Source organism: Sarcophilus harrisii, chromosome 2 (assembly GCF_902635505.1).
Source record: "Sarcophilus harrisii chromosome 2, mSarHar1.11, whole genome shotgun sequence".
In the NCBI taxonomy this organism is placed as follows: domain Eukaryota; kingdom Metazoa; phylum Chordata; class Mammalia; order Dasyuromorphia; family Dasyuridae; genus Sarcophilus; species Sarcophilus harrisii.
In genome coordinates, this window is record NC_045427.1 from 615,955,746 (window position 1) to 615,981,416 (window position 25,671).

Here is a 25,671-nt window from a genome sequence, read left to right on the forward strand (position 1 = left end):
TAAAAAGTGACCTGCCCAGGATCACACAGCTAATCTCAGCAGTGGGACTCGAACCTCACTCCTCTAAACCGAAAAGTCTTTCCACAATATCAGACTTCCTTCCCTATGTGCTCCTCACCCCACACCCTGGCCCCGGACAGTGCATGTCTGGTGATGGGGGTGTTGGAAATGCAGGGGTAGTCAAGTCCTCCAGGAGTAAGGAAATGGAGAAGTCCATGTTCACTTGGATCGTGGAAACATCAAGTGTCAGAAAGCCATTCAGGAATTGGCTGGTTGATAAAATAAAATCAACTCATATAATCCCCATCTGGAAGCTAACACAGGGGATCCGCCTTTCCTCCCCTGTTTAAGATTCCAGGCCTGGATACAAGGGAAAGGCCCTTAGGAATGGCCCAGCCTGACCCCTCTTATTTTAACGTTGGAGACGAGGAGGCCCGGAGAGTGGCAAAGGCTCGAGCAGAGATCAGTGGCAGAATTTGGACCGCAGCCCAGAGCCCCCGACTCCAAACTTGGCCCTCAGCCCAGGGCCGGGGACTCCTTGTACTGTGATCTTTCCTTACACCAGCTGCTGTCCGTGCGCGCACACACATCACATAGTGTGGCCATGTATGGTCCTGTGTGGGGTGACTGTGTGTATTCACCCACCCACCCTGCCTGTGTTTATCTACGTTAGCAACTACAGCTATTCACTGGGAGAAGGGGAATGAGAAGCTCCCTTCAATGCCCCAGTGAAAAGGCAAACCCCAGCTTCCTGCTGCAGAGCCAAGGACAGTTGGAGAAAAACAGTTTGAAGGCTCCTCATATCACAGATCTGGAGATGAAAGGAAGTTGGAGGTCATGTCATCTAAGGCCCTTTTTTATAGATGAAGAAAGGACGCTCCAGATAGAAGGAAGCACTCACCCACGCTCAGGAACTGAACCCAGACCTTCTGGTTCCATTCCTTTTCAATAGGGATTGGGGGCAGAGACAGGGGTGAAAATCAGAAAGATGAAAGAACTAGGAGCAGGAAAGTCAGCCGAGAGCAGAGCTTCTTAAGCTTCTCTGGGGCACGGCTTGGACCCCTTGGTGGGCTGGTGAAGATGCATAAGCTTACAGAAGAAATCAATGGTTAGCAAATGTAAAGATTTACATCTTTTTTTCCATCCAAGTTCACAGATCTCCTGAAATCTCTCCAAGAACCTTCGAGAGTCCATGTTAAGAAAGGAAGAAGTCCTGACCTAGAGAGATCAGAGGCAAGAAAGGAAGGGCAACCAGATAGAAAATGCAGGCTTTTTTGAAGGGCCATGAGAGAAGCTCCTTGGCCCAGAGTACAGACTCTACGCTGGACAAAGGCCACCAGAGCTGAGAGGTCTCTAGAAATGCATCTTCTGAGTTAGAGACAGCTGGTCTCTGACAACCTCTTCTGACCCTGTGAAGTCACTCTGAACTGAACTCGGTCCTCACCCTGGGAAGGAGGCTTTGTTCCTGGCCTGGCGGGAAGTGGCCAAACTGAATTTCACAATTAGGACAGTTTTCCATCTCTTCTTGGGAAGCAGTCCTGCCCAGAGACAGGGGGCTGGAGCAGATGACATCTTTAGAATATTAGGTCACTTGATTTGGTGAGAGTCAGTGCTCCTGGCCTCCAAAGATGAGCTCCACACAGGGTGGAATTTCTACCATTTGAGCAGAGTCCTTGGACATCACTTGAGTTTTCCGTGTACCCCACTTGCCCCCTAGTTTAATTTTCTAAAAGGATATACCCAGACCCAACATCTACAGTCAAGCTACAAGCAGACTCCCTGAATATGCTGCAAGTGTCAAAAAGAACTATATAATGTAAGAACTGGAAGCACCTCCAGGATAATCTGGCCTAATTTACACTTTTTATAAGGAGGAAACTGAGACTGAGAAAATAATGGCAACATATTAATTCACATTTACATTGTGCTTTAAAGCACAATCAACAAAGTGTCTTTTCCCAGTCTGCTTATGAGGTGGGTCACAAAGTATCAGTGTCCCATTTTAAAGATGAGGAAACCATAGAAATACTGGAAATCACGCAGGAAGGGGACAGAACCTAAGCAGGGATTTCTCCAAGAGACCACTTGCCTCCCCTGCTGGTTCTGCTGTGAATGATATTACCGTAGGGGGGCCCAGGACAGAAGAGTCTAGAAGACTAGAGCCGTAGGAGCAAGGGGATGAGGAAATGGGAAGTGAAAGGTTCCTCTGGCACCTCAGAGGTTCCACCTCCTCAGAGACAGGGATCAGAACTTGCTGTCTCAGCAATTGGGATGGAGGCTGCAGAGGCAAATCCTACCCCCAGCTTTAAACCCAATCGAGTCTGGAGTTTGTTAATAGTAGTATCTTAAGTAGTAGTATCTTACATTTTTATAGAGTTCTGTTCTAAGGTCTGCAAAATACCCATATATTCACATATCTTCACAACTCTATATAAGCTAGGTACTTTTACTCTATACCTTAAGGAAACTGAGGTTGAATGTAGTTAAGAGACTTGTCTGAGGTCACATAACTAGTAATTGTCTGAGGAGAAAGTCAAGTCTTTCTGACTCAAATTCAGTGATCTAGTCACTATACCAAGCTGCCCTGAGAACGCTGCTTTCTGGTCACCCTAGCCTATATCCTAGGCCTGATCAAACAATCCTGGTGCCCAGGAGTGGAGAGAAGACACAGTTCCTGGAACACTTGTCTCCCTGGGCATAGAACATGGAGTTAATGTGAGATAAAATAGTGGAAAGATGGGATGGGGTTAAATGGAACATGGCCGGAGACATAGTGTTTGATCCTGTGGGTCACTAGAAAGTAATGAAGCTTTTTGAACAAGAGAGTACCCTTAAGGAAGAAGGCAAAGTGGCACTTTAGGAAAATCACTCTGGCAGATTATTGTGTGAAGAACGAATTGAAGAATGGAATATTTGTAGGCAGTTGTTGATTATTATAGTAACCCAGAAGAGAGGCAAGACCTAAACTAGGATGGCAAGCACAGGGAAGAATGGATGAGTGGATAAATGGATAAATGGATGGATGGATGAATAAATGGATGAATGGATGAATGAATGAATAGATAGATAGGTGGATAGATGGATGAATACAAAAGTATTTCTTGAGCATTTACTATGTACCTAAGCACTGTGCTAAGCACTAGGGATCTAAATACAAAAGTAAAGACAATCCTTGCCCTTGAGTTTATGTTATCATTAGGCAAACAAGAAAGGGGCAAATGGAGAAATATTGTGGACATGGCTTAACAAGTGATTGAATATGGGGACAGAAGAGGGAAGGGCCCCCAAAATAATTCAGATTTGGAGCCTGAATAGGAGGATTTACAGAAATGGGGATGTTGATCTACAAAATGAGGGGAGCAGGCCTCCAAAATCCCTTCCAATACAATGATACTATGGCTTGGGAAAAGCGACAAGTGTTCCTGGAAAGACTATGAGTTCACTGTTGGCCATTATTGAGAAATAGAGAAAAACAGGAACATCCAGGTAGAGATGTCCAATGGCTATAGGAGAGGCAAGCCTGGAGCTCAGTGGGGCTAGAGATAGTGACCTAAAAAGCAGGGAGGATAAGCAGGGCCGTAGGAAGGGATAAAAGAGAGGGAGAAAGAGAAGAGACAACTGAAGACAGAGACTTGGAAATCTCTGTGAAAGGTGAGCAGAATGAATGTTGTATGGTGGAAAGGGCTCTAGATTGGGAGGCAGAGGACTTTTCAGTCCTTGGTTTTGCCACTTATGTGACTTTAAAGTTACTTGCTTAAGCAAGTCATTTCTCCTTTATTTACCCCATTTATGAAAGGGGGGGGGGGTCTGACTAAATGACCTCTGAAGTCCCTTCTGATCTATTAGAAAAGGTTCTAATATGCTAGAAAGAAAAATTGCAGAACAGGCTTCTTTCAAGGGGCCATCATCATCTATGCTTCTCATTGTAATGTATTTTATTAAATAGATGCAAAGTGATGGGATCCCAGATCTACTGGGAAATTAAGCCATGAATGAGGCACTGTGCTAGGGACTAGAAAGAGAGACTGATAACACAATCTTGACCTCAAGAAGATTATGATTTAATGAGAAAGGAATTTATTTATTTATTATAGCTTTTTATTGACAGAACATATGTATGGGTAATTTTTCAACACTGACCCTTGAAAACAACTATTTTCAAGAACAACACTTCTAGTCCAACTTTCCCCTTCCTTTCATCCACTCCCTCGCCTAGATGGCAGGCAGTCTCATACATGTTAAACATGTTAAAGTATATCTTAAATACATGTATACATATTTATATAGTTCTCTTGTTGCACAAGAAAAATCGGAATTAGAAAGGTAAAAATAACCTGGGAAGAAAAACAAAAAGCAAGTAAACAACAACAGAAAAAGTACAAATGCTATGTTGTGGTCCACACTCATTCCCAGTGTTCTTTCTCTGGGTGTAGCTGGTTCTGTTCAGCACTGATCAATTGGAACTAAATTGGATCCTCTCATTGTTGAGGAGGGCTACATCCATCAGAATTGATCCTCATATAGTCTTGTTGTTGCCATGTACAATGATCTCCTGGTTCTGCTCATTTCACTCAGCATCAGTTCCTGTAAGTTTCTCCAGGACTCTCTGTATTCATCCTGCTGATCATTTCTTACAGAACAATAATATTTCTTAATATTCATATACCACAATTTATTCAGCCATTCCCCAACTGATGGGCATCCATTCAATTTCCAATTTCTGGCCACTACAAAAAGGGCTGCCATAAACATTCTTGCACATACAGGTCCCTTTCCTGGGAAGAGAATTTTTAAAAGTACACTCATCAGCATAGGCCTAGTACAAGGGGGAATCAGATGGGGACAGCAGAGATCCAAATACTTGGGAAATGGAGGAAGGAGCATTTGCTTTCATGAGGGCCAAATCTGGGAAGGCTTTATGGAAGAGTGGCATATGGGCTGGGTCTTGGAGAAAACAAAGAATCCCAGGCTGAAGGAGGTGAGGAAAGGATGCATTCCAGCCATGCAGGCCAGAGCAAAATCACAGAGCTAAGAAGGCCAGGACATGAATCAGGGAATGGCTAGGATTCCATTTTGGCCCAGAACATAAGAGCATACGAAAGGGGAACGGTGTTAAATAAATCTGGAAAGGTAGGTGGGAGCCAAGCTAACTCGTTAACAGGAGCAGATTTCATCTGATGCCTCAGGGCTTGGACAATGGGAACCTGGGCCAGAAGAGGACCTGGGACAATGCTTTTTTGTGGCTTTTTCTAGGAGCCAAGTGGAGGGCAGGGGATGGGGGAGCAGGCACAGCCAACTCCAGATGTCTTTCCTGCAAGGTCTCTTGACTAACTGCCCCTCCCTGGCAGATCGGTCCTCTCTCTGGGGTTACCTTCTATTTATCCTGCATAGATCTCCTATATATTTAATCATTTACATATTGTCTCTGCCATTGGAATGTTGAGGCAAGAACTATTTTGCCTTTGTTTAGCACTGTGCCTGGCTTAATAAATGCTTGTTGACTGACCAATCAACTGACTCAATTTTCCAGGCATCGGGGCTGTGCCTACTGTCTCCCTGCCTTGGGATATTTCTTTAGTCGAGGACTGGGTATATATACCCAGTGAGATCTGAGAGCCCAGGCTGGGAATGGGAGTGGAAAAATGCGGGAGGTTTTATGAACTAATTACCATTCCTATTTCCGACCTTTCCATCCTACTGTGCCAAGCACAAGGGTGAGGGTAAGGGGGCATTTCTCCTCTCTCTCTCTCATTGTTCACCTTTTATGTCTCTCTCACTTTTATCTTTTGAACCACTTTATCTCCAAATTTTTTTCTTCTTTGTCTCCTCATTTTTATTTTACAGTCGACCCCATTGGATCCCTGAGCCTAATTTCCCTCCCTCCCAATGCCTTCCTGTTCCTTGTTCTTGATAACTCTGGGTTTTTTGTCTGATAGAGCTTTTCTGAGTCTTTTTTGATAACTCCCTGAATATCTCAGGTCTGGTGTTTCTTGCTGAGTGGTCCTTTCCTTATCTAAATTTCGGACTCTCTTCCCTTATTTGTGCCTCTGTGCTCTTGGATCTACGCCTAAACGTCTGCTTCTGTGTGTGGCTCTCCGTCTTTCGTCTTTCTACATACGTGTTGGGAGTTTTCATCTCTCTGTGGGGATGGTTATCTATACGGATCTCTTTCTCTTCCTAACCCATGTGCACGAACCTCCCAGGCTGCCGGAAAGCTTAGCTTCCAGTCATGCCCGAGCCGCGCCCGGCTCTCGCTCTCCAGAGCTTTCTCCCTTATAAAGTAACAAGGCCACCAGTGCCCAGGAATGCTCCCATTGGGCTGCCAGGGGCCAGCCTGGCTGCAGTGGTGCAAAAAATGTGGCAGGGAGTGGACCGGCCTGGAGAGAAAGGGGCCTGGGAAGCTGCAGGAGAGACCTGAGAAACAGCAAAAAGGCTCCTGGGACAGGGGGTCAGAGAAGTCACATGGGTGACAAACTTGTGGATTCCACAGTGGTTTTTGACAAGTAACTTCCCCTTTAGATACCTCAGTTTGTTCAATCAAAAAAATGGACACAGATACCTCCCTTTGTCCAGCCAAAATATGGGTATAGACATGTTTGTCCAGCCAAAAATGGGCATATAAACTTGTTTGTGCTCTCAAAAAATGTGCATTCAGTTTGTCCAACCAAAAAATGAGCAGAAGTATGTCAAGTTTTTTCAAACAAAAAAAAATTGGGCATAGGTACCTCAGTTTGTTCAGCTAAAAATGGACATAAAAACTTGTTTGTCCTATCAAAAAATGTGCATCTCAGTTTGTCCAGCCAAAAAAAAAAAAAAAAAAAAAAACGAGCAGAAGTACATCAGTTTTTCAAGCACAAAAAATGGGCATAGATATCTCAGTTTGTCCAGCCAAAATATGGGCATAGAAACTTGTTTGCCCTGTCAAAAAATGTACATCTCAGTTTGTCCAACCAAAAAGTAAGCAGAAGTATGTCAATTTTTCCAAGCAAAAAAATGGACATAAGTTCCAATAATCTTAAGATAAAGAAAGCCATCTACACTCAGAGAAAGGACTGTGGGAACTGAGTGTGGTTACAATATAATATTTTCACTCTTTTTGTTGTTTGTTTGCATTTTGTTTTCTTTCTCATTTTTTTCTCTTTTTTGAAATTATTTTTCTTGTGCAGCATCATGATTGTGGAAATATGTATAGAAGAATTGCACATGTTTAACATATTTTGGATTACTTGCCATCTAGGGAAGGGAATGGAGAGTAGAAAGGGAAAAAATTTGGAACACAAGGTTTTGCAAGGGTGAATTTTGAAAATTATTTATGAATATGTTTTGAAAATAAAAAGGTTTAATTTTTAAAAAGCATGTATATTAGAAGAAGAAAAAATGGACATGGATACCTCAGTTTGCCCAGTCAAAAAATGGACAGAAGTACCTGCCCAATCAAAAAATAGGCACAGAGACTCCTTTCTACCTAAATTGGTTATTAAATGCTTCCAAATCTATGACTGGAAGCAAAGTGTGAATTCTAAATTTATCTTGGGGGCACTTCAAACCTTTACCTCCCTGCGCCACCTCCTGACTTGAGCTCTGAGGAATGGAGTCAACAAGGGAAATAGAAGGCAAGAGATGTTTACAAGAAAGAGACCTAGAGGGAGAGAAGAGAAAAATATAACTTGATAGAGGAAGACATAGAAAGAGAAGGAGAAAAAAAATGAGAAAGTACAAATAGACACAAACAAAGATAACGGGAGCCAGAGGAAAGAGGGAAAAGACATGGAGAGATAGAGACTGAGAGATGGAGAGTGAAACCAAGAGACAGAGACAGCCGTACATGGAAAAAGGCCAAGAAGTGTGAGCAGCTTCCAGGTTCTTGCAAACAGGAGCAGGGTGTGCCAGATTGCCCCCGGCCAGAGATGGGCAGGCTTACTGTACTTTGGCAGGTGGAGGACAGAGTTGGAGACACTCTGGCTGCAAAGGCATCAAGTGTCTGTCTGTCTGACAGGGACATCCCTGGCCAGGAGGAGGGATGGGTCAAGGGCAGGGCAGTGCTGCAGGCCCCCTTCTCTGGAAGCAGGGAACAGCTGGGGCCCAAATTGGACACAGCTCCCAGCCTAGACTTCCTAGGACCAACCTGATGGATTTTCTGGGATGGGCGGAGAGCGCTGTGGCAAAGGGTTAGGCACCTGGTGGAGGGAGCCTCCGGGCTTCTTGGAGATAGGGTGTAGGAGTTCTTCACCCATCCACAAGCACGGCCAGGGAGAGCCGAGGGAGAGTTAGGCTAACCATGAAAATCAGAGATGACAGAACAAGAGGGTTCCTCTCCGGCTCTAACACTGACTTCTATGGCCTTCTGGGAGTCACTGTTTTGTTCTGAATCTCCTTTTCCTCATTCAATTCATTGGGGGCGGGAGTGGGGGGAGGGGGGGCGGGAAGGAGAGGGGGAAGCAAGTAATGTGTGTTCAATGATTTGCCCAGAGTCACACAGTTAATGGCAAGTGCCTGAAGTTGAATTTGAATTCGGGTCCTCCCGATTGCAGAGTCAGTGCTCCCTCCACCATGCTACCTAGCTGTCCCCTCATTCAAACATTTGCCACATGTCAGGCCAGTTCAAGGAACTGACATTCTATTCATCTCCCAAGGGAGGGAGTCTGGTGCGCCTTGCCATATGATGAGGGTCTAGGTAAGAAAATACTGTTGTACATGATATCTTCCTCTTTAAAATATTAATTTTATTAATTAATTAGTAATTAAAACATTAAAAATATTAAATAATGTATGCGAAAAGACATTGATTATATGGAGTCTTTTGTCCATATGAGAATGGACTTAAATCTCCTCTATATTACTCTAAAAGTTTTTCATCCTTCTTTCTCCTAGGGATATTTTATTCCTCAAGTTCCTTAAGGATCATTTCTAAGTTTCTTTGCTGTAGATCAGTCTGGCTTAGTGAAAAAGAGCTCTGAGTTTTGTCGTGAAAGACTTCTCTCTGCTGCTTACCTGATGTGGGACATTAGGAAAACCACTTAGTCTCTCTCAGCCTCAGTTTCCTCATCTGTAAAATTAATGGCTTGGGCTAGCTGACCTCCCAGATCCTCCTAGCTGTCATCAGAGATGGTCCCTACCTTCCAAGGTCTGGAGTTGGCACCTTGGTGGAGGTGGGGCTTGAGAGGAGGGATATGGAAAGTTGGGGTGACTGCAGTAGAAAACCTTTGGCATTTTCTCTAACATCAGTTTACTCTCTAGGATTATCTGCAGCTGGTGGTCTGTGCTGTGACCCCGGCCCCCAGCCCTCTGAGCTGACTTCTCTGGTCTCACGGCCCCCAGGCCAGCCTCTGGCCACTCCAGCTCTCCTCTCTTGGGAGAGGGGCCAGAACCCCAGCCCAGTGAACATAGACTCCCTCTGTACAGCGGGGTCTGTGTCGTTCAGGAAGGGGGTGGGGGACAGGAAGGACTCCACCTCTAACCCTCAGAGGTGGGCGGCCAGGCCCCAGACAAGCAGGTCTTGTGTGGAGCCGGGAGCTGAAGCCAGGGCTGCCCCTCAGCCCACCGGGGCTTTTTTCCACCTTAAACAAACCCCAGCTGTGAAAGAGGTGGGGACCAGCCTGCAACATACAGCCCCTTTCATGAAACTCAACGTGAGGAGGGGGGGACAGAGGGGAAGTGACAGCCCAGCACTGGGGCCAGATTTTCCTGAATCCAGTTCAACTGTAATTAACTAGCCATCCTCCTGGTACCCAGATCTCCTCCTTACTCATCCTCACACACACACCCTGGGAGACACCCCCATAAACACACAGCCCCCTGTACAAACACACACTGACTCCCACAAACACCTGCACTTTGGCTCTTCTCACACACTCGCCAACGCCCATAGCCTCCCTTCTCATACACACACACACTGGAACCCCAACCTGGCGATCACAGTCCCTGTGTATCACACTCACATAGACACCCCCAACACACGTCCCCTTGTACAGTCACCCTGACATTCACAAACACACCCATCCTTGCACGTGCTCATATGCAGAGATTTTTACAGATGTCAGCCCTATATGTGGGTGAAACACACCCAGTGCTCATGACAATCGCACACACACACACACACACACACACACACACACACACACACACAGTCCTCACACCAGCACTCACATAAGAGTGAGCACACAAGCTCAAGGTCGTACATTCACATATATATAGAGAGAGACACACGTACACCCTTTCTCTCTTTCTTCAGAATCTCCACCTTCCCTATTCCTAAGCCTCCTGTCTCTTAGCCCTCCCAGACAAAACTGCTCCCCAAAGTCCCCAAGCAAGTCAGCTCACTAACCCGTGGCCGTCTCCCCAGAAAGTCTGCGCCATTAACCCTCTGGTTGCCAGCGTCAAGCAATCTATGAACTAGCATTTGTCAAGCACTTACCCTGTGCCGGACACCAGGCTGAATACTGACCCTGCCTTCAAGGACCTCACATTCTAATGAGGGAGGCAACCTATATATAGATCCATAAATACAAGATGAATAACAGAGTAAATGGAAAGTAGAATTAGAGAGGAACATCTATAAGAGCCATATCCCTGTTGTGAAGAATAAAGATGAGATTTCACTACCTTGTAAGATAGTGAGCTCCTCAATACGGGAATGTTCGGGCACCTAACAAACATATTGTAATGGGGGACTTTTATACTAGTTTCAAAGTTGGATTAGATAAAAGATATCTGAAATCCTTCCAATTCCTAGTTTGATTATTTTAGAGAATTTTAGATTGGAGAAAAGCTAGAAGTTGGAATAGTCAACCTTATTTTATTTTTTTTAATGTTTTGATGATTTATTTTTAACTTCTTTTTTTCTTTATTAAAGATTTTTTTATTTTTCAAAACATATGCATGGATAATTCTTCAATATTAAGCCTTGCAAAATCTTGTGTTCCAACTTCCTCCACTCCCCCAACCCTCTCCCCTAGATGGCCAGTAATCCAATATATCTTAAACATGTTAAAATAAATGTTAAATCCAATATACATATATATAATTATACAATTATCATGCTGCATAAGAAAAATTAAATTAAACCAGAAAAATATGAGAAAGAAAACAAAATGCAAGCAAATAACAATAAAAAGTGAAAATGCGATGTTGTGATCCACACTTAGTTCCCACAGCCTCTCTCTGGGTGTAGATGGCTCTCTTCATTACAAAACCATTGGGACTGGCCTGAACCATCTCATTGTCCAACCTTATTTTAGAGGGAAAAGAAACTGAAGTAAGAAGCAAGTTGCTCAAGTTTACACAGTGAACTAGTGGCAGGGTTCATTGGGACTCCCATCTCTTGATGCCTAATCTAGAAGGTACCATTCCCTGATTTCCTGTCTTACCTTTCAAAACCAACAAAGCCCCAGGCCCCTGGAGATAGAAAGCTAGCCCTCTATTCTGGAAGCCTGCAGTGTGGACACTCATCCCTGGACAAATTTCTTAAGCTCTCCCAACCTCCATTTCCACATCCGTAAATGAAAAGACTAACTCTCCTACCTTACCCCAGTTATTCCCGCCACGTATGGCCAAGGTGACAAATGTGGTCACGTAGAGACGTTTCATCGCAAAGTTTAAAGCACTATCTAAAAGTCAATTATTATTGTGACTTCCTAGTCTCAGGAGAGCTGGAATCATATGGATGAGAGTCTCTGAGAAAACATGAGTGTCTTTGGGAATTTCTCCTTAAGGGACAGAAGTGAGGGATCCACAATCATCAGCAGCTATCCACAGCAATTTGGGTAGAAAGTCAGTTGCAGAACAGAGCCGCAGGTCTAGAACTAACCTAACCACACCTTACCCCAAGGATGCTCAGCCTACGTCAGGAGCAAATGCACAAACCAGGACTTCCTAGGTATGACTAGACAAGTCCACATTGTCCAGTAAACAGGTTTGAAAATCAGCAAATCCCTCTCAGTGAAAACGAGGATCTGAAAGGAAGGACATAGCTTGTTTCATCACCAGAGAAGCCCAATGGGTCAGGAATCTCAAAGGATTGCCCAGGCTTACAAGTCAGTGTGTGACAGAAGCACAGCTCTCCATCCACAGCCCCTTGCTATCTATTAACACATAAGATTGATTGATTCACTGACTAATGAGAAATTTTGGTAAATAGAACTTTGTTTCAAATAATGGACTCAAGGAGAGTTAAGTGCAAATCCTGCCTCAGATACTTACTAACAGTATGAGACAAGTCATTTAACCACTCTGTGCCTCAGTTTCCTCATCTGTAAAATGGAATAATATTGGCACTTCATAGGGTTGTTTTGAGGAATAAACAAAATAATATGTAAAGTATTTTTCAATACTTTACAAAGTGTTGTGTCAATGCTAACTACTATTAGTGGCTTTTTTTCCATTAAAAAGTCAATTATATGGTAAATAAAAAGCCATAATAAAAAACAAAAATAAATAATTTTTTTAAAAAATCAATTATACAGGGCAGCTAGATGGCGCAGTGGATAGAGCACCAGCCCTGAAGTCAGGAGGACCTGAGTTCAAATCTAGTCACAGAACATGAGTTCTGATTCATTCTATTTGGCCCAAGAGATCAAACCAAAACCGGGAGTAAGAGTTTCAAATCAACAAATATTAAGTGAATACCATGTGCCAGGCATTGTGCTAAGTGCAGAAAATACAAAGAAAAGCAAAATCTCCAGCTCTGAAGGGGCTCAAAATTTAAATGGAGGGATGGGGACAACATGCAAAGGGTTAGGTGCTAGCGAGATACAGACAGGATACACTGGAGATAATTAATAGAGGGAAGGATCTAGAATTAAGGGAAATGGGGCAAGGCTTCTTGGAGGGAGTGGGATGTTAGCTGAGGTTGAAGGAAGAAGCCGGGAAACAGATGAGGTGGGGAGCATTCCAGGCATGGGAGACAGTCAAAAGAAATGCACAGAGATGGTGGGTCTTGGGCTAGACGTCGGTGCCATCAGATTGCAGTGTTCAAGGATGCTAGTTTGCTCTAAGGATAAATATCCTAACAGTGAAAGCCATGCCCCGAAAGCGGAGGCAGCTGGGAGAAGGGACCCCCCACAATGGAAGATCCTCATTTGTCAGGTTGGGAAGGCTGGGAATTCTTTCTTCAGGTCCAGAATGCTTTAGGTAGCATCTGTCCTCTTCCTTCTCTGAGATTCTCTCACTCTAAGCTCAGGACTGAAGCTGGAAGGTTGACCCCATTAGCTCCGGGCTCCAACTACTGGGCAGAACAGTCAGGAGGCTTTTGCTATGAATGAGCTCCAGAGGAAAGATGTAAAGAGAGGAACCCTTTTGGAAGGGGAAGCAGGGGATCATTGGCCACGAGACAAGCGAGCAAAAGCGGGGCCAAGGAGAAGGGGGCTGGAGCAAGGGTGAGAGAAGACACTTTCCAGAGCCTCCTGGAATCTGAATTGGTCCATTGAGAGCTTGTGGCCTGCCTCTTTCCTGTGGGTGGGGGCAGAGGGGTGCTTACAGAGGACCAGGTTGTACTGTGCCCCCAAGGGTGGGGCAGGGAGATGGGAGAATTAGGGGGAGATGGGAGCAGGAGAGGGGAATCGGGGGCTCCACCCACCCCACCCCTTTTTTCTGAAAAACAGCAGCTGAGGAGACCTGGACTTTGGCCTGGAGTCTGGAAACTGTGACGACCTAAGAGCCTGCTGCCTGGCCTGCGCTCACCTTCCGACTCCTCTTCTCTGCCAAGCCCACTGTCTCTTGTCTCTCACTGAAGTGATCTCTGTCTCTGTCTCTGTCTTTCTCTGTCACTCTGTCTCTATCTCTGTGTGTATCTCTGTGTGTCTGTCTCTTTCTGTCTTTGTGTGTATGTCTCCCCCACTCTCTCTCTTTCTTCCTCTGGCCCTTTCTTCTATTTCTCTCACTCACTTTCTTTCTTCCCCACCCCTCTGTTTTCTTTCTGTCTCCCCTTCTCTCTCTCCCTCTCTCCCCTTTCCCTCCTTCTCTGTCTCTGTGTATGTGTGTCTCTTTCTGTCTGTCTGTCCCCCACTTTCTCTTCCTCCCTCCCTTTCTCCTATTTCTTTCCCCTACTTCTTTCTTCCTCTCAGCTTTTCTCTTTTCCTCTTTCTCCCTTTTTCTCTCTTCCTCCTTTCTCTTTCCCTCTTTCCCTCCCCCATTCATTCTCTTGTTCTATCTCTGTATATATCTCTCCTTTAAATCCCTTTGCATCTGTCTCTGTGTGTTTAGACCCCTCTTATTCTCTTTCCTTCTATGTCTCTCCTGCTATCCCAGCACCAGAACTCCTCCAAACTCAGCCATCTGTCCCTCCCCTCATACCCCAAGATGAAGGATCCCTGAAGGACAGAAAGAAAAAAAGGAGACAAGAAGGGACCATTTCTACCTAGAATAAGAACCAATTCTCTTCCTCCCACACAGCGGACAGCCTTCCCCCTCCTCAGAGAACCATAGCAGCCCGCCAGCCCAATGGCAAAGCCTCAATTCAGCATTTCCTGAATCTCCTACTCTAGGCAAGGCACTGTGGCGGGTTCTAGAGAATATTTTGATGTGAGTCTGTGCTTTCATCAGGCAGCATTTGGTGGAAGGAAGGTTTGGTCTGGAGTCCAAGTTCAGGTGCAGATCCCGATGACACTAGCTGTGTGACTCTCTGGGATGAGAGTTCCAGACAATAAGGGGCTAGGTTTCAAAAACCTTCAAGGTCCCTCCTAGGTCCAGATCAATGTTCTCCTCATCATCAGGGTGGTTCTTCTCTGCTATACAGATCCCAAGCAATCACACTTTCTTATTCTAGTAAATGCTTATCCATGTCTTTCCAATAACCACTGGTCACTCTCCCAAGATGCCAGAAGTCTTCCTTCCTCTTGGTCTGTCAATATTTGATGCACACCAATGGGGGGGGGTAATCTTTTTCTGCCTCCATGACTGGCCTTCCCTATATATCCTTAGCATGTCCCTGGACCTGTAAGGTTCAAAGTTTTAAGGCAAAAGTGATCGGTCCCTGTCCTTAACCTTTCAAAGCAGAGACCATCGAGGAAAAAAAAAATCAAAGTGTCTGTAGTAATCCGCCTTTGGTGATGTCCACAGGGGGACAGAAAATGGGAGCATCTGTCGCCAAGGACCTCACAAGAGCCTAGAGCGGAGATGTGAAGCTGGAAGGAGAGGATCTAACCCAACCCCTTCATTTTACAGATAAGGAAACTAAGATCCGGGGAGGTCATGTCTTTCCCAGGACAGCTCGGGTAGTAAATATCAAAGCAAGTATTCGGACTCCCCGACGACACAGCCGAGATTTTGTATGAGGAATCTTATCTCCCCGGCTGGAACGTGAGCTCCTCTCTTTTCCCACTCCTCCCCCCCCCAGTTGCTTCCTCAGGATGGGGCATGGAGCAAGAGCTCAGCAAGTGCCTCCTGATCAGTCTGTAAGAAGCAGCGAAGGAAATTTTTCCAACTTTGACAACCCCAGGCTTTGATTCTCACCTTGAAACCAGCTAAGGTATCCCCCTAAACCAGGAGCTCTTAACCTGTGACTCGGTGGATTTAAATACTTTGATAACTGTATCTTAATAGAATGGATTATTATCTCATTTTATATATTTAAGACATCATTCTGAAAAGGGGGTTGCTGACAGGGTCCATAACAAAGAAGAAAGAACCCCTGCTTTGGCAAGATTAGGAGCATTGCCCCCAAACCCTTGGCTCTCACAGCTCCACTACACAATGTGATGGTCCAGTCACCTAACTTTTTCCTTACCCAAACAAGTTGGAGGTGGGGCAGCTAGCCCTGAAATCAGGAGGCCCTAAGTTCAAATCTGGCCTCAGACACTTAATACTTCCTAGCTGTGTGATCCTGGGCAAGTCACTTAACCCCAATTACCTCAGCAAAAAAACCAAAATAAAATAAGTTGGGGGGTGGGTCCCCTCCGGTTTTAATAGTACCTGATTTCAGATGATCTTTCCCAAATGGAAAGAGATACCAGTTTAGAAAATCTGCTTTGTGTGCCCAAGGAAGGGATAGCAAGGAAGGGATGTGTGCTAGGGGAAGGCTGCATGTATGCCTAGGTCCACTTTAAGGGCCTTCAAAAATCTGCTTTGGGCTGAACAAATGCTTCTTCCTGGGGCCAGCTGTCCCCCCCTGTCCCCGCTGACCCCTCTTTCCCTTATTTGACTGCTGGCACTGCTCCTGCCAGGTGAGGGGGGTCATCAAGAAACAGGAGACATGCCAATTCTAAAGGTAATCATGGAGAGAAAGCAGAGGCCTAGGGAAGCTGGAGAGAATCCATCAGTGTCAGGGACTGAGGGAGAAAGCCCTGGTCAGTGTCCTCAGGAAGCCCCTCCTCTGGGGGGGGAGTCCGAGAGTCCCACCCTTCAGGCCACTCCCAGGGTAGAAAAATCACATGGAACCATGGGGAGGTCACTGGTCTTTGAGGCAGGAGACTCCAAATCTGGACCTGCCTCTGACCCTTACTGTCGTGCGACCAGAGCAAGTAACCTCTGTCCTCCAAGGTTCAGGTTTTTCATCTACAGCATGTCATCTATGGGAACAGTCTGGGGTCTCTTCCACCTCGAATTTTGTCTTTCTGTCCTCCAGGAAGCCTTCCCCAGTCCTACCCAGTCATTCATCCTTCTTTTTCTCTTCAGAGGACTTCATATTTACTTGTATACGTGTACACACACATATACATATACATTATAGACACACATATACACATATACATACATACATGGTAGACTATAAGCTCTTTGAAGGCAGTCGATATTTCATAAATGTCTTTATCGCCAGCACTGGCACATAGTAGGTGCTAAATAAATAATAGGATTTAGAGGGGAAAGGGGCCTTAGGGGACAAATAATCCAAATCCCTCAAATTACAGAGGAGGAAATGGTCTCAGAAAAGCTCGGTGACTTGCCTAGGATCATACAACTAGCCTCAAAGCCCAGATTTGAACCCGGAGTTCCTGACACGAATCCGGCCCTCTATTCATGTTGGGAAATGACAGAGCAAGGGTGACCTTGGGCTCTGCTGGAATGAGTCACTAGGGAAAGATGCCACTGGCTGAGTCAGGAGCAGAGGAGAATGATTTAAAGAGGTGGGCAGAGAAGTCAGCGGAGGACAAAGACCCGCAGGGGATTACAGAACGAGGAGCCCCAGTCCAATAGAGGCTGTTTGTGCAACCCTGAAGCCAAGGTCCAAGGCAGACAGCAAGGAAGGGCAGCGAAGCTCTGGCCTTCACGGCCTTCTCAGGGCCAGAGTCACAAGGGCTTTTCCCAGCCCTGGAAGCTTTCTTCATTGTTCAACCCAGGCCAGGTTGTGAGTAGGGCTAAAGACAGACAGGAGTCTGAGACAGGTTTGTTTATTCCTGGTCCCCGAGTCCTGGCCCCTCCAACCAGAGTGTCCATATTAGCCAGCCTTTCCCCTCAAGGTGTCACCCCCACTTAACCTCAGACTGACCACTGACCACAGGCCGGCTTCTTGGCCCAGACACAGGTTCCGTGTAGTCTGTGCTCCCAACAGTAAACATAATTCAGCACTGACCTCTCTAAAGGAGGCTCTCCATCCCCTTCCTGAAGTTCTGATAAGGGTTGGTTTGGAGCCTCCGGAGGTGCCCGACTCTGTTATCTCCTCCGTGAGGACATTTAAAGCCAGCTTGGGGCTCAGAGCGAGGCTTTTATCAAAAAGCCAAACCTCTCTTTCTCACTCCTTGGATGACCATTTGTTAAGTAGCCACCTTTCTCAAAGCACAGCGCTAGGCACTGGAGATAAAGAAAAAGGGGGGGGGAAGGGGAGAGAGGAGAGGGGAAGAAAGGGGGAGAGAGGGAGAGAGAGAGAAGGAAGGAGAGAAAAATCAGCCAACACTGAAGGAAGGGAGGGAGGAAGGAAAGGAGGAAGGAAGGAAGGAAGAAAGAAAGGAAGGAAGGAAGGAAGAAAGAAAGGAAGGAAGGAAGGAAAGAAGGAAGGAAGGAAGGAAGGAAGGGAGGGAGGGAGGGAGGAAGGAAGGAAGGAAAGAAAAGTCCCTGCCCTCAAGGAGCTTATGATCCAGTGAAGAGACATATGTAGATAATAAGCTATCTACAAATATGTGTGTGTGTGTGTATATATATATATATATGCAGAAAGGCTTTTTTAGGAAGACACTCAGACCTGGGGGGGATAGGAAAGACACCCTGAAAAAGGGGGATTTGAGCTGAGTCTCAAAGGAAGACAGAGAAACTAAAAGGTGGAGATAAGAGGGCAGAGCTTTCCAGGAATGAGGCATTGCCAGTGGAAATGAATGGAGAGGGAAGATGCATCATGTTTGAGGAGCAGTAAGTAAGCCAAGGTCATTAGAAGAATTAAGTATAAAAAGATTGGAAACGAAAGAAGAAGCCAAGTGATAGCCTTAAATGCCACATAGGGGATTTTATTTTGGATCCTGGAGATAATAGGGAGCCACTGAAGTTTATTAAGAAGATTGTTGAAGTGGACAGATCTCTGCTTTAGGATCTCTACTGAGCGGAGGATGGATTGGAATAAAGTGAGACTTAAGGCAAGTAAACTAGTTAGAGAAAAGTGATGAGGACCTGAGCACAAGCGGTAGCTGTGTGAGGAGAGAGAAGGGGAGATGCAGGTAAAAATCAGGCGATAAAATGGATGTGTGGAATAAGTGTAAGGGGTCAAATGCGTAATTAAGCTGCGAGCCTGAGGGGGTAATGGCAGCGCCTGCCAGTAACAAGGAAACTGGGAAGAGGGGAAAGTTTGTAAGGCAAAGAGGTGAGTTTGGTTTTGAACATGCTGAGTTTAAGCTGTCAGTGGGACATGAAGCCTGAAGTTTCCAAAAGGCAAGTAATGAGAGAGTGGAGTCTAGAGATAGATTAGGACAAGAGAAAGAGAGAGAGAGAGAGAGAGAGAGAGAGAGAGAGAGAGAGAGAGAGAGATCTGTGAGTCACCTAAATAGAGGTGATAGTTAAATCTATGATAGCTATGGAGCTTACCAAATGAAATGAGAGAGAGAGACAGAGACAAAGAGAAAGAAAAAGAGAGACAGAGACAGAGAGAGATGGAGGACAGAGACAAGAGAAAGAAAGAGATAGAGAGAGACAGAGAACAGGAACAGAAAGACAGAGACAAAGAGAAAGAAATAAAGACGGGAACAGGGACAGGGAGAAAGAGAAAGAAGAAAGCATAGAACAGAATCTTAGAAACTACTCGCAGTGAGTGGAGAGGGCAGGGATGAAAATCCAGCAACCGAGAAGGAGCAGTCAGATAGGTCCTGTGTCATGAAAACACAGAGTGAGAAAAGTATCAAGTAGGGGATGATAGATAGTGTTAAGTTCTGCAAAGAAACCTGAGAGTAAAAGGACTGAGAAAGGAAACAAGAAAAGGCCAATTGATTTAGCAATTAGGTCATTAGTAACCTTGGACACAGTAGGCGGGTGTAGCATTGGAGTTAAATACCAATCACAGGGGGTACAGAGGTGAGATGGGGTATATGGTCTTTCCAAGAGTCTGTCAGTAAAAAAAGAGGAGAGACATAGGATGATAAGTGGAGGAGGTGAAAAGTTCCAGTGGAGTTTTTTCAAGGATGGGGTGGCCCTGGGCATGTTTATACACAGCAAAGAGGAGGCAGTTGACAAAGAGAGGTGGGGGTGAGGGGAAATTGGGGAAGAAATAATCAAAGAAAAGAACTTCCAGAGAAAATAGGATAGGATGGAATTGGGACAGGAGTAGAGACCTTGACCTTGACCAGAGAACTTTTCGCTCTTCCTTTGCTGCAGTTTCTGAGGAAAAAACTGGATCAAAGGAAGAGAAAATGGGGTTTGATGATGTCAAGGATCTTTGAGATGTAAAATAGGGGGCGAAGAGTTTGCTCATGACATCTGGTCTCTTTTCTCAGTTCTGTTGGGGGCCATGCCTTTAGCGAGTGGGAAGGAAATGGAGGTTCTCTAAGACACATGAGGAAATAAGAGATTCGGCAGAGCTGCTATGGGGGGAATAAAAGGAATTCTGTGCAGCCGTATGAGCCCAGCTGGGGTTAGAGACCAGGAATTTCTAGTGGATACTCTCAGCTCGCCTGTATCTTCCACACACTATTGAGCAGGAACTGTAAAGGTGGAGAGTAGGGATAACCCAGGGCTTTGGCAAGGAAGGAATGGAAAACTGGGACAAGTCTGGGACTGGACTGAGTAACTAAAAGGTCAGGACTGAGAAGAGAGGCCAGAATAAGGGCAAGGGACTAGAAAACAGGAAAAGAAGTTACATGAGGAGGAAGAATCGATTTAGGAATAAGGCAGAGGGAGAGAGAGAGACAGAGAGGAGACCACAGTCACAACAGACATGGCCAAAACTGGTACTCAAGGACAAAGAATCCTGATACCATATTGGTTAGGTCTGACCATACCACCCTCCAACTCAATAAACTCCAGTGGGCTCAGGATTACCTCTAAGACTAAATACAAATCCCTCTGTTTAACTTGTAAAGCTTTCTGCAATGTAAGTCTCACCTAACTGACATTGTGCCTAACAAACACATTCCTCTCGTCCAAGGACTCTGTGGTCCAGCCACACTAGCCTACTTCCTATTCCTCAAACACACTGGTCCATCTCCCACCTCCATGCCTTTGTTTGGGCAGTCCTACATGCTTGGAATGCCCCCCAACGGTACTGAGAAAAGAGACTATATGTCATGAGCAAACTTTTCGCCCCCTATTCTACATCTCAAAGACCCCTGACATCATCATCCCCTATTTTCTCTTCTTTTGATTCAGTTTTTTCCTCAGAAACTGCAGCAAAGGAAGAGCAGAAAGTTCTCTTGTCATGGTCAAGGTCTCTACTCCAGCCCCAATTCCATCCTATCCTCTTTTCTCTGGAAGTTCTTTCCTTTGATTATTTCTTCCACAACTTCCCCCTCACCCCCACCTCTCTTAGTCAATTGCCTCCTCTTTGCTGTCTATAAACATGATCAGAGCCACCCCATCCTCAAAAAAACTTCATTGGAACTTTTCACCTCCTCCAACTATCATCCTATATCCTCCCATTCCAAATCTTTATCATATAAAATCCCTGACTTTCTTTAAAATTCAATTCAAGGGCTACCTCCTCCAAAGAGGCTACTCCCTTCCCTTCCATGGTGATTGTTGTTATGTAATCATTTCCAATTCTTGAACCCCATTTAGAGTTTTCTTAGCAAAGACACTGGGGTGGTTTGCCATTTCCTTCTCCAACTCATTTTATAGATGAGGAAACTGAGCGCAGCAGGATTAAGTGCCTTTCCTAGGATCACCTAGCTATCCAAGACTGGAATTTGGATCTTTCTGTCACCAAGTCCAGCTCAGGTCACCTCACTGCCTCGAGCCGCATTCTGATCAGCTCCACAGGATAAACCCTTTTTGTGTGCAGGACTTGGAGGCAACAAAAACAAGGTGGAAAGTCTGTCCTCATCAAGCTTATAAACTAGTACCTGGGATACATAAAAGATACACAAATAAATATGATACCATGTGGAATAAATAATAAAGATAAAGAAAAGATGTAGACAGAGAGTTCTAAGATAAGGAAGGAGATAGGACTTTGAACTGTGGATAACAAGGAAAACTTCTGGAAAGAGAGACAAGATGTTGAATGTCAAGGTCGGAGACTAGCTAGTGGCCGGCTTGAGCTGGAATGTAGCCTGTAGGAGAGGAATAGGAAATATGGTTGGGGGGGGAAAAAGAACTCAGACAAACAGGGCAATTTTGTAGGTACCTTATTAAATTTAATGTATATTTTTACAATAAACTGTATAGCAGAAGCTCACATATATAATCTTCTTTCTTTCCTATATAATCTTTTTTTGTGTGTTTTGTCTATTTAAATGTGTCTATTTGTTAATGATTGCTAAATTCATAGTATTACATGAGTTTGCTCAGGCTCCACTTTCTGAGACCAAGTATGTAACCACCCCTGCTCCTTCTCTGGGACTCTGAGAGGGCTGAGGAGTCTCTCCCTCCTGGCTCGAACCCCCATTCCTTGTGTTCCTCCCTCTTTTAGGAGCCAGTGACTAGCACCCTAGTTCCATTTCACTACTTAACATGCATAACTTTTACAAGGGAATATTTACTACCAGGGCATAACAAGAACAAAATTCCATCTTGGGGGCATAATCCTCCCAATAGCACCTGTCTCTGGGGAGAATAAAGGGATTACACTAAAGGCTTAACTTAATTCCCACATAGCATTAGTCTCATCAAGTTCAAGTCCAAAACCCTACTGAACTAGCCTTTCCCTGCAAGATTGGGTGTAACACTTGGCCTGGAATACTGGGATACAATATCCCCATTGCTCCAGCTCCAGAGTCAGGGGCTGTCCTCCCTACATATAGAAATAAAATGACAAATGAGAGAAACTTAAAACCCTAAATTTATTTCCCAGGACTACATGGCCTAAAGATGGGGGTGGGGATGGGACAAATAGAAGGGCACACCCAGTTCTCCAGAGTAAGTCCCCAGTGTTTTCCACATGGGTGCCTCCATTTAAGATGATCCTGGCATTTGTCAAACACCTATCATATTAATTTTTAAATGCTTTTAAAAAGAAAAAGTATGTTGAATTCAGATTCTGAAAAGTCTTAAATAACAAGGGAAAGAGTTATATTTGATCCTCTAGACAGTGAATTGCTGCTAAAGATTTTTGAGCAAGGGAGCCTCACTTAGATAGAACTTTGTAGTGGAAAGGTTATTTTAGCAGTGCAGTGAAGGATGAGGTGGATGAGATTACAGAGATTAAAGGGACCAAAACCAATTAAGGGACAAGAAAAAAGGTGAATGAACTAGGGTGTATAAATGGAGGGAAAGGAGACAGAGATAAGAGATATTAGGAAGATAAAACCAAATAATAATTGACAAATGATTGGTTATGTATTATTAGGGAGGGAAAAGGTTCTTCAATGACTCCAATGTTCCCAGTCAAAGTGATTAGGAAAATAGCAGTGCCATTAACAAAAATGAGAACGAGGGGGGAGAGAGAGAGAGAGAGAGAGAGAGAGAAGAGAGGGAGGAAGAGAAAGAGAGAGAGAAAGAGGAAGAGAAAGAGAGGGAGGAAGAGAGAAAGAGAGAGGGAGGAAGAGAGAGAGAGAAGAGAGGGAGGAAGAGAGAGAGAAAGAGGAAGAGAAAGAGAGGGAGGAAGAGAGAGAGAGAGAGAGAGAGAGAAGAATTGGGGGAGAGGGTTATGAGTTTTTCCTGGGACATATTGACTGAGATGTTGATGGGATGTCATCAGATGAAGATAGCCACCAAGGAGCTAGAAATACAGGTTGGGGAGATGCCAGACTGAATTTGGGTATCTTCTACAGTTAATAGGTCATCCTGTAGTTAATAATAGACAAGAATAGTAAATTAATAGAGGTTGCCAAAGGAGAAACTATAGAGAAATAGGGGGGGGAGGGGCAGCTAGGTGGCACCATGGATGGAGCAACAGTCCTGAAGTCGGGAGTACCTGAGTTCAAATGTGATCTCAGACATATAACACTTCCTTGATGTATAACCCTGGGCAAGTCATTTAACCCCAATTGCCTCAGCAAAAAAAAGGGGGAAAAAAAGAAATTAGGGAAGGAACTTCAGAAGTTATATAATTGAGCCTCCTTATTTTATAGATAAAGGAGAGCTAATAATCAGAAAGATTAAGTAACTCACTAAAGCCACAGGATATAAGCCAGGAACTGAATTCAGAGTCAGTCATCCAATCACAAGATCATAGGATCAAAAGTTTCAAAGAGACCACCCCAAGTATTTCTCTCTGCCCAAAAGATAAGAGTGGTCCCATAGCTAAGGCTGCAGGTGAGGATCGTGTGGCCCCGCCTTGGAAAAATGTCAGGACAGGAAGCCAGCCTAGCTACGAGAACATCTTCTTATCCTCCTCATTATCAGAAATGCTCACCATAGCTTACTTCCTCCTTCAGTACGAAAATCTCCATTTTTAACCCCATTGTGTCAGTCAGTCACTCAGTGTCCCAGAGGTAGCGGATAATATATTTTTTAAAGCAATAGACTGAATGTTTAGAATATTTGGAAAATAATATTTAGAAAAACATTGGAATTGTAGATTAAAAATATATCAGATCCTAGATGGAGAACTGAAAAGAGAGACCAAAAAAAGAGAGAAATAAGTCAGTGGAGAGAATGTTCCAGATGCTGTAACACTTCTGTACAGATTGAATGACAGATTAGTAGGTGTTCAAGAGCTTCAGCGATTAGAGCACTGGAGTTGAAGTAAAGAAGACTAGAATTCAGATGATTATTAGCTGGGTGTTTCTGGTCAAGTCATTTAACTCTCTTAAGTTCAGTTTCTTCATCCATAAAATGGGTATGATAGTGATGGCACTAACACAGAGCTGTTGTGTATATTAGCTGAAGTAAAATATATAAAATGCAGTTAGATGGTACAGTGGATAGTGTGGAACCAGGAGTCAGAAAAAACTTGAGTTCAAATCTAGATTTGGAATAAAGAAGACTAGAGTTCAGATACTTACTAAATGTGTGACCCTGGCCAAGTAACTACCCTGTTTGCCTCAGTTTCCCCATCTGTAAGATGGGCTGGAGAAGGAAATGGCAAACCACGCCAGCATCTCTGCCAAGAAGACCCCAAATGGGTTACAGAGTCAGAAAACAACTGAATAGCAACAAAATACATACAAAACTCTTTGTAAACCATAAAATGCCATATAAATGCTACCTATTATTGTTAATTTGGGAGAGAAGAGAACATACAAATCATATCCTCAAGTAGGTACGCAACCCATGAAACAGCCCAGGTGGGGAGCTTGTGATAGCTCATGGCAGAGATGAGCAGGGGGCACTACTGGGCTAGGAGAGAATGGAGTTAATCAGAGGAGGTGACTTAAAGTCAAGGAGAAGGACAGGCTGCTTGGAGGGAAAAGAAGGAAGACTACGACCACCTGGACCCAATCTACCACAATATGTGAAATGCCAAATTCTGGCTTCTCTCTCCTGTCCAGAAGTCAGTTGGGACCCAGTTATTCTCCTTGGTGTAATCAGGAAAAAAAACTCTGCATGGGTCTGCTTACTCATCAGGGGATTCTTAAATCATTCAATAACAGGAAATCATTTCCCACAATGGAGGAAATTCTCTCCAGAACCGGGCATTGAACAGACTCATTAACTGCCTTCTAATAGACTCTCTCTGGGGTCTATTGTTCAGCCAATTCAGGCCAACTTTCTAACCCAACAGCAAAGGTTTTAGAGAAGCCAGGTCCTAGCCATGGGACCCCCAAGCTTTGAGAGGAAGGAGATGAGTGTTTGCCCATTCACGAGCAATCCTATCTAAGCTCATTCGATTCGGACTCTCAAAACTGGAGAGAATCAGTTAATTAACTTTGATGCCTGTATGAACAGGAATCCCCTTAACATCATCCCTGACAAGAGTCTTCCAGACTGCTTGAAGACCACCAGTGATGGAGGACTCACTATCTGTTGCAACAAAACTCTATGCTTTTGGAGACCATGGCTTGTTAGGAAGTTGTTGGGCTGTTTGCTCCCTAGATTGAACTTTTCAGCAATTACCCCATGGGGGCAAGCAAAGCAAATGTAGCATCCCTTCCACATGGCCATCCTGCTACTATGTTCTCTTTTCCAAGCTAAATATTCCCACATCCACATCCTAGTTCAAAGGGGGGTTCTGAATAAGGTCTCTGCCAGTTCAATAAACTAGGAAGCTGGTGTTCTAAACCTCCC

The 25,671-nt window shown here is 44.6% G+C and overlaps 1 protein-coding gene across 1 annotated transcript in view; it reads left to right on the forward strand.

The window, feature by feature from the left end:
- The window catches only part of CSPG4 (chondroitin sulfate proteoglycan 4), a 97,066-nt gene that overhangs the window by 41,146 nt on the left and 30,249 nt on the right, over nt 1-25,671 (forward strand). The window lies entirely within an intron of this gene.